The sequence below is a fragment of the Fukomys damarensis genome, unplaced genomic scaffold, assembly GCF_012274545.1.
Source record: "Fukomys damarensis isolate Sample0158 unplaced genomic scaffold, DMR_v1.0_HiC HiC_scaffold_15, whole genome shotgun sequence".
NCBI lineage: Eukaryota > Metazoa > Chordata > Mammalia > Rodentia > Bathyergidae > Fukomys > Fukomys damarensis.
This window is the reverse complement of record NW_022900927.1, coordinates 20,330,301-20,340,251: the sequence shown is the minus strand read 5'-3', so window position 1 is coordinate 20,340,251 and position 9,951 is coordinate 20,330,301.

The window sequence follows — 9,951 nt, the reverse complement described above, 5'->3', positions numbered from 1 at the left end:
CGTAGCAATACCCTGTCTCAAACAAAACAAAACAAGAGCTGGGCCTGGTGGCCCATGCCTGTAATCCCAGCACTCAGGAGACTGAGGCAGGATGATCGCTACAAATTCCAGGCCAGCCTGGGCTAAACAGTGAGTTCAAGACTGGCCTGAGCTACATAGCGAGACCCTGTCTCAAAAAACAAAGCAAACAAAAATCAAAAACAAAACAAAAGCAGGTGTGTCATACCTGTGGGGGCAAGCAGTGTCCATAAAAGTGCCTTGAACATGTCTCCTATTTTCTTCTTCTGTTAATTTACTGATATGGGGCTAATCCCTCTTTTCTTTGCTGTTGCTGGTATTTTGTCCACTTGCTCTACTCCTCAGACTAGGGGACTTGGACCCTTCTCCTGGGTCTTCAGAGACAGTGGGTGAAAGGGAACTATTTCTCTAGGTCTGGTTTCGAGTGACCTGGCATTGTCTCACAGTTGAAAGAGGGTCTTCAAAGGCTCAAAAAACAAGGGAAAGTTAGGTTTTTGGAGGTGTAACTGACCAGAATCCAAGCAGCCTGCCCCTACCTCCCTGCCTAGACCCTCATCATCTTCAGACACACTTTGAGCTGCATTCCATGCCTGGCAACAGACAATATCCCTGCCCTCTTGACCCTTGAGTCCTGGTGGTGAGAGCAAGACAAACACAAGTTTGAATGAACTAACAGCAAGCCATGTAAACTTGGTAAACATCTGTTGAATGAATGAATGAATGAATGAAGTTTGGATGTATCAGTACTTACTTTGTAGTCTGGAAATAAAACATGAAAAAAAATCATAGCCACAAATCACTTTGTGTTACCTCCCCCCCTTACTAGTCTGCAAGTTAGCATCACTTCTCTATCCCTGGGAGAGGTGGGTGTGTAGAAAATACAAAATGTTAGGGAATCCTAGCTGCCATTCATTGGATCAGCCCTATCTATACCAGCCATTCATTGGATCAGCCATTTACCAGTGAGTTTATACACATTGCCTTTCACCTTTTGAATTAGGCGTAATTATTCCCATTTTGAATAGGAGAAAAGTTGAGACTCAGGGAAGTTGAGTAACTAGCTGGTCACTCTCTCACTCTGTCCTGCCCAACCAGAGTGGGCTGTGGAGGTGCGAGGCTCCTCTCTCACAGCTTGCTGTTAGGTGGCTCACCTGCCTTCTGGGCACCCACGGAAAGACCAATTTTGCTTTCAAAGGCTTTTCTTGGAGCCCTAGGCTGAGCTGTCCCATTGTATGTGGGAGGAACCATGAGAGGCCCGGCTCTTGTCAATAAAAGCCTTGAAAAGCCAAGCTGATGATGCTGACAAGAAGGAGACCTCGACCTGGCAGATAATCAGAGGTTGATGACCCAAGGCCCTTTAGAATCTTTTCACCCCCTGCTAGACCCAGCTTCCTGTGCAATCTTGATGACACTTTTAATCTGTAATTTCCATACCTATTACTTCCTTCTCATAGCAAACATGAGCAGTATCTGAGGCTGAGCTTAGTGTAGAAGTTTGTGGGACTATAACCCAAGGTCTGGCTCAATTTCACATAATGAAATTTATGTGAGGATGTGAGGCTTCCTATGCACCCTACACCCCAGCTAAATATTCAGTACTATTACCTTTTCCACAACCATATGAAGTAGGTATTAGTATTAGCCACTTTTGCAAGATGAGGAAACTGAGGCATAGTACTCAAGTTTCTTGCCTGAGGTCACAGAGCCAGCAAGTGGTGGAGCAAGGGTTACGAAGCCGCCTGGCCCCAGAGTGTATGAAACCACTTCACCAGGGGTCCTGGCATGGCAGCTCCCCTTGGGGTCGCTAGTCTGTCTGTCTGGGTGCCCCTCCTCTTCCCCCGCCTCCCTCACTCTTTCCGGCCCATTGGAAAAAGCAAGTTGGAGCTGTGGCTCCCAGGGTGACAATTCTTCAGCTGCTCCTTGGCACTGTCATCTTCTCCTTCCATCTCTTGCCAAGGGCTCCAGCTGGGAACGCCACAGACATTCGCCATGGATCAAGGTTTCCCCAGAGAAAGAGCTCTCGGGAAGGCTGCTGTGAGAAATGAAGTAACTTGCTGCTGTCTCCTGTTCCCCCATCCAGAGGAGCCCAATGAAGTCACTGCGTCTGAACAGTGCCCTCGGAGCACAGCCTCTGGCCAGCTCAGAGACAAGCGTGGGCTGATGTGGCCAGTGACTGGACGGCGGCCAGGGAAATCCAAGGTGGCAGGTGATTGAAATGAAACTCCAGTGAGAGTGCTGTCAGCCATTCATCCCGCAGTGCTCCCTGACGTGGGCCCGGGGCTGTGCGCATGAGCTGCAAAGGCCTTGTTCAGTCATTTTCCCATCTCTTTACTTACGTATTCCATAAATTCTGATTATGCCCCTAAGAGGCATGAGGCTAGGTGTCTGGGATGAAAAAGACAAAATCCCTGCCCCACGGGGACTCCCGTTCTAGAGAGGAAAGTCAGAGGGAAGCTTCACAATGATTTGTATCACATACCAGGGAAGGAGAGTCATTGACTATTGCTGCTGTTTGACATCCCAGCCACCAGTAGTTCTTTTCTTTTTCTCTCCAAGCTGGGACTGAGCGGTCCCAGGCCCAGGTGTACTCAAACACAGCCGTGGCCTCTCCTCTCACCCTGCTTTCTGCCTGTATCCCACCTCCCTCTGAGCCGGGACATTTGTGGCAAAGAAGGAATCTTCAGTCTCCTTCCCATGTCTTTTATTTGTTTGTTTTTGCTTTTTTGGTTTTGGTTTTTGTTTGTTTGGTTTTGGTTTTTTGAAACAGGGTCTCACTATGTAGTTGAGACTGACCTGGAACTCACTATGTAGCCCAGGCTGGTCTCAAACTCACAGTGATCCTCCTGCCTCAGCCTCCCGAGTGCTGGGATTATAGGCAAGCGCCACCAGGCCCGGCTTCCTTCCCATGTTAATCACTAGTTGACTGCAGGCAGCTGCAGAGATGACGATAAAAGAGCAGAATAAGCATCTGGTGTCAGAGCAGGAATCGTTGGGTGGGGTGGTTATCCCCCGCCCCGCACCCCGTGTTCTTTGCACTGCTCTGTGTCCTGGGAGGCTGACACACGAAGACTGCCACCTGGGCTCTCTGGCCTCTTCTTGCTTCTCATGGGTTTGGCCAGCGGAGGACCCGGCACGGAAGGGAGAGAGGAGAGTTAGGGTGCTGTTTCTCTATCCCCGTCACCTCGTTGCCTGCCTGAAGTCCTCAGTGGCTGCAGCTTTGCCCCTCTCCCATGACCCCAGCTCACAGCAGGCTTGGGAGCACCATTTCCATCTCTCTGGGGCTTCCCCTTACGGCTCTGCTCCTGCTAGCTTCCTTAACTCTGTCCACATCTTTAAAGATCATCATGTCATTCAAGCCTTCAGCGAAGCCCTTCGAATGTGTCCTTTCTTTCCTGTTGGAACCCTGACTGGCTTGTTGGGGGCAGAGTGGGCACAGGGTAGTTTGCAGCTTTACTACCCAATTTTCCAGGCTTCCCCAGAGACAGGGCGAGGACTTGGACTGATGAATGTGTCCGGCTCTTTTCTGAGGGTTTCCACTAAGGGATGCACCTGCTCTCTTGAAAGCAGAGACAAGAGAAGCACTAGGGAGCCTCATGATTAAGCCACAGGGAAGGCAACACAGCTGTTCAGGACCTGCCTGGAATGGTCACTCTGATAAGCTGTCCCAAGTCCTACTGGGAACTTCCCTGCTCCTCAGTGCCTTCAAGTACCTTATCCTCATTTTACAGTGAGAAGATCTGACACAGAGGTAAAGATTCTGGGGAGCAGGACAGGAGCCCCACTGTCTGTCTCAGGTGCTCTGGCAAAGAGAAGCCCCACCTTGCGATCAGGGACTGGGAAGGGCAACAGACAAATCCTGCCTCAAGTGTCATCCTTGGCATAGTTCTGGAACCTGGAGTCAGACTGCTGTGGCTGAGCTTATTACAGAAAGAAGTTTCTGGGGCTATAATCCTGCATCCTGCCTGAATCCCGCAACCCTGAATCCTGCATCCACTTCTTAGTGGTTATGTCATCTTGGGCGTGTTACTTCACCTCCCTGTGCCTTAGTTTCCCTAGCTCTAAAATGCAGCTGGTGATAATACCTACCTGATAGGATAGTGGTGAATGCTGAGTGAGTTCGTAGGTATGAGGTGCTCAGGAATTATGCTGGAACCTAGCATTGGTAAGTGCTTTAAAAAACGGAGCCTCCTGAGCCCTCTCATTTACTACCCCGCCCTCTGCTTTTTGTGCACCTCCTCTGCCTTCTTCCCCAGGTCCTGAAAACATTCAAACAACCACGGGGAGCTCTCGATCCTTGTGAACATGCTTGTCCCTCTCTGCCTGTAGGCCTTACCGGTTTGGACAGAGACCAAGGACAGAGACACCTGGTTGAGCCCCCTCAGCCCCTGCAGCCAATGGGATCCTCTTGATGGCGGTGGTGCATGCAAAACTGCCTCTTCCTTCTGGCCCCTCAGCTTCCCGGAGCTGCAGGGGGCTCAGGAGCTCTTGGTAACAGCACATTAAGCCCCTGTTTGTGGGAACTTTAATTGAAACACAAATTAGAGACAGCAAATGACTCTGGCAGCCAGATAAGCCATCCTGAGAGAGTAAGAAATAAGCCCAGAGAATCAGCAGAGATAAGGCTTGAATTTGAACTACTATAAATGCTCAGAACTCTGGGACAGGTGAAAGTTGGGGGGTCCAAAGTGAGGAACCCCAGGAGCCCCACACCCCACCTGCTTTGCTCTGGGCTCCATATCAGTTACTACTGCGTTCTCTGCATTTCCTTTCTGCTGAATTCCAATCTGATTCCTGACTCTATCCCTCCCCACCCCCATTCTGCTGTTTTGGAGAACTCAATCCTTGATTTACTTTCTTTCCAGTAACCTCCATTTACCCTATTACAGTTAGAGCATAATCCATCCTGCTTGGTGGTGGCTCAGGGATTTCTGTTCAGGAGGTAAATTTGTGAGAGGAAATAGCTTGACTGCTCAAAGACCTAGGTTAAAGTCTCGGTTTCCTCATCTGTATAATGAGTGTATGAGAAAGGGTCTCTGAGAACCTGTGAGGTCTGGGGTTTCATGGGAAAATCCAAGCACAAGGCCACATGGGAAGTCTCTCTTGTTCTCTGTAGCAGAAGTTCCTACTCTTTGGTGGCTTGGGAGTGGGTGGGGGAGAGCAGTCAAGGCCCCTGATCCTCTGTGGGAGGGGCCTTGGGGCTTTGCTTCCAGGCCCCAGCCTAGAGGGAGGGTTCCTTTCCAGTTCCATCAAGACCTGCTGAGCCCAGCTCTGTGGGGTGATGGCTGCTGAGATCTTGTCATTGTCCCCTGGGTGGAAATGACATATGTTCCCTCCGTCGCAACACCTGTGAGGGCAGCTGAGGGATGGCAACCCCCAAGAAGGCAGAGTTCTACCCTCGCCAGCTGACCTTGAGAATCTTTTTGGCCTGCTTCTCTTGGAGGCTTTGAGTGAAGGAGAGCATTATGTCACCAGAGTCCCAAGCCCTAACCACATGGGGAGCTACTGTCCTTCACAGAGCATGAAAAGCATACCTGAACTACAGCAAGAGGGAGGAAGGTCAGGCCATAGCTAGAACTTCCAGGTTGGAGACTCCAGCAGACTGGCCGCCCATGGGCTCAGAGAGTGCATGTGAGGGATGCCTAGGTCACTGTAAAAGGTGGGGGCAATGACCTCAAAAGGCCGTGCTAGCCTGTGACTCAAGTCTGAGGGTCCCTGAGACTGGAAGGGAAGGACTTTGACATTTCCCATGGCCCAGCGATTTTAGAGGTGGGCAGCTGCCTCACAGGGCCCAGGGCCCAGCTGTGTCCCCACCTTGCCCACCTCCCCCATCCCGAGAGCCTGGCTGCCCCTAGAGCCCCAGGCCTGCCTGCCATCTGGGCAGCTCAGAGGAGAGCCCGCTGCCAAGGGAGTGCCAGCATTGATTTATGGCCCACAACCTTGGCAAGCTCAGGCTGCATGCCCGGAACCTCCTTCACTCAGGGAAGAGGCGCTCCTCTTAAAGGGGCAGTGCAGAGGAGCACAGGAAGGTCCAGGAGGATGGTGGAGGGTTCTGGGGGCTGGGGAGGAAGAGCCCTGCCCACCAGGACTCTGGGTGACTGTCGTTCCCAGGGAGGCCTCTCTGTCATCATTAAATTGGATGCCTGTATCCGGGTGATGGGGACACCTCTGAAAGGAGGAAAGGCAGGAGATCTTTTATTCCTGACTTCTGGCAAGGCACTTAACTGAGTGAGTCTCCTAAGGTCATTCCGATGAGCCCAATCACTTGCTAATGGTCGTCACAGGCTTCTCCTTCGTAGATTTAGCCCAACGGTACCAGATTAGTTAAATGTCAGTTTCTTCTAAGAGACTGTAAACTCCACAAGGGCAGGATGAGACCCATTGTGTTCATCCCTGAGTATTCTGCGCACGGTGCAGTGCTTGGCTCATGATAGAGGATCAGTAAGAAGTTGCCACCTGTAGGAAACAATAAATCAATGAAGGTCCTGTCCGGGAGGTCAGGGAGTAAGCCAGGTGTCTTCCCAATGCCTGCCATCGTTTGCAAGCCTCTGTACACCTACCCCTCCCTCCAGAACCCCTTCTCCACCCTGTCATGTCTGCCTGGGCCAATGGAGATCTCTTACCAGAAATACTTGTCTCCTCCTTCCCTCAGATCACCTCTCTCCAGCCCTCCACACAATGTTCTTCCCATCCCCCAAGAAGCTTTCTCAGATCATCTACGGTCTCAGCCCCTGACTGACACTTCCCCCATCATTTGTCAGCACAGAAGAGCTTTATTCATTCACTCAGCACTATTTATTGAGTATCGATGATATGCTGGGTGCTGAGAATGCATGAATAAATGGGACAGGCATGATCCTTGAACTTATGGGCTCTGTACGTCATAGGACAAGATAGATTTTTAAAAAATGGTGTGCAAACAAGAAAATACCTAAGATGAAATCTTGAAACCTGTTATAAAGAGTGCTAAGGTGATCACAGACAGGGTGGAGCGGGGACTTATAAATAGGATGGCCATAGGGGCTGGGGAGTTAGCTCAGTGGTTCCGCCGCCTGCCTTGCAAGCACAAGGACCTGAGTTCGATCCCCGGTACCAAATAAATGTAAATAGGATGGCCAGAGAAATCTCTGAGATAGTAATGTTTGGGCTAAGATTTTAAGGGTGAGAAGGAGCCAAGTGCAGGATGGGGTAGCAGGATTCTAGAAGTGGATCAGTCACCTGAGTATGCAGAAGAGAATTTGGGGGAGTGGGAAAGGGAGGGGAGGAGCCTTTCCATACTCCATACTTTATCTCTTCCCCATTCTGAACACTCCTGCCCCTCTAACTCATTGTCTAAAATCGTTGGTGAAGAAGCACTGGTCTCACCTGGGAGCTGGTTAGAAAACAGAATATCAGACGCCACGCCAGATCTCTGGCAAGCATTGATCTGTACCACCTCAAGGGTAGAACAAGAGAGGGTGGGCATCAGGAGACTTGAGGTGGGCACCACCGGGGTTGCTGAAGAGGTTGGATTTGAATCAGAGGTGGGGTCCGAGAGTATGCATGTCAGTATGCACATGTCTGCAGTCCTAGACCATGGGCTGGCTGAGGCCGCTCCTTCCCTCCCCTGGGTGTGGATTACCAGGGCTCCAACTTTACATGGCTGTGATGGCACCCCGCCTCCACCTACTGCTGTGAGTCAAATGGAATCTGTTCATATCTGGTGGGGACACCTCTGATGCGAGGCAAGCCAGGAGATCCTTTATGCCTGACCTCCGGCAATCCATTTATCTGACCTGAGTCTCATAAAGTCGTCCTGATGAGCCCAATCGCTTGCTAATGGTTATGAGCTGAGACCTGGGAATTTATGGCCGAGGCCTTGGTGGCCATGAACAGGAGTAGCACTACATGTCACCGGACGAGACAGACTGCATGGCTGGGAGATTAGGCTCTGTGTGGCTTCAGTCCGTAGAGGTCTGGGTCTAGGATCACAGCTGGGATTATGCCCTCACCACACACACACACACACACACACACACACACACACACACACATGCACACATGGGGCAAAGAGCAGTGCCCTGGGTGGGAGGAGGACAGCTGAGGAGGACGCAGACCTCTAAAACAGCCTGGGAGACTATTGAGAAAGGTATGAAGGGCTGGGGATTTAGCTCAGTGGTTCTGGTGGCTGCTTCGCTAGCGCAAGGACCTGAGTTCGATCCCCAGTACCAAAAAAAAAAAAAAAAAAAAAAAAAGAGAGAGAGAGAGAGAGAAAGGTATGAAGAGGGTATTGGGATTGGAAGCAGTTAAACTGGAATTCAAATCCTGGCTCTAGTATGTGACACTGGAAAAATCACTAGACTCTGTGCCATACTTTCCTGATCTATAGATGGGTAACTCTGGTACTGTCTTTAGAGTGTGTGAGGCTTAAATGAGATGTCTGTGGAAGGCACTTAGAATACCAATTGTGTGTATTAAAATGGATTAGGAGGTTGGGACTTTAATTCCAACTTTGCCATGAACTTGCTAGGATTCTAACACTAGCTCTGTCACAAATGGTTTTGTGACTTGGGCTCATTGCAGACCATTTCTAGACCACAACTGCCCCATAGATACTAAGAGGGGCTGGACCCAAGGTTCTTTTGGCTCCATTCAGCTCTGAAGTTTTGTGGTTCTACCAGGAGTCCTTGGTTGGAAATGCAGAGGTGGAAGGGCCTGGTCTCATCTTTGTGACACAGAGTTCATCATTTCAATTGCGGCCTCAGGCCTAAGTCAGAACAGCCCTTTCCTCTTTGAGAATGCATCTCTGGAAGTGTCAGGCAAGTATTCCAGAAGTCTGGGCATGAGAGTGATCAGGAAAGGCCCAGTGGATGGGATAGGGGCCAGCAGGGCATTGATCGGCATGGCCATGTCTTCAAATAACGTCATACACATACAGACTGACAGAGACAGAGACAGAGACAGAGACAGAGACGGAGCAGGGGCGGAGTCTGGTCTGACTGGGAGACTAAGCCAAATCAAGTGTGGAACAACTCCAAAGGACCCAGGCAGAAACCTAAGGATTCCTAAGCCACAGGGCACAACACCCCCGACCCCATCCTTGGTACCCTCCAAAGCAAGTCATTATGGGAGACAGACATGAGCCCGCCCAATGTCACAGGTCCATTCTCCCTTCTGTGCTCTGCCCACCAGCCCATATGGGCCTGCAGCCTGATGTCGAAACCCTGGAGACCTCTAGGGACCCGGACAGCAGCCAACTCAATGCCGTTTACTGAACACATGTTCTGTGCTTGGCACTGGGCCAGGAGGAAGGGCTAGGAGGGAAATTAGACTTGATCCCTGGCCTCAAAATATCATAGTCTGGTAGGAGGACAAACTTTTTTATTTATTTATTTATTTTTGGTTTTTTGAGACAGGGTCTCGCTATGTAGTTGAGACTGATCTGGAACTCACTATGTAGCCCAGGCTGGTCTCAAACTCACGCCTCAGCCTCCCGAGTGCTGGGATTATAGGCATGCGCCACCACGCTCGGTTACAAACTTTGAATAGATAACAACACAATGTAAGGGACAGTAATGTAGGTGTATTGATAGGACAGGTAGCTGGTACTGATATGAGAGGAAGGTGTAAAGGAAGATGCGAGAGCTGCTACCTAAAATTTTCTGTTATGGAAGACTGAAAATGAACAAAACAAGACAGAAGAAAACAGCAAATCCGTAAGGCCTCACCATGCAGCTCTAGTAAGGATCTCCTCTGCTCAGACTCAGTGTCTATACTGTCATCCCTGTCCACTGTGCTGCCTTGGTTCTAGGGTGGGGGATTCTGCAAATGGACCAGTACGGACCAGGGGGAGGGGGAGGGGGAAGAGCGCTGGGGCTAGGGGCGTTAAACGCCACTCCTGTGTGGACCCAGGCGCCCCCCTTCGCCTAGGCGGACCTAGCACTCCGCAGCTGAAAG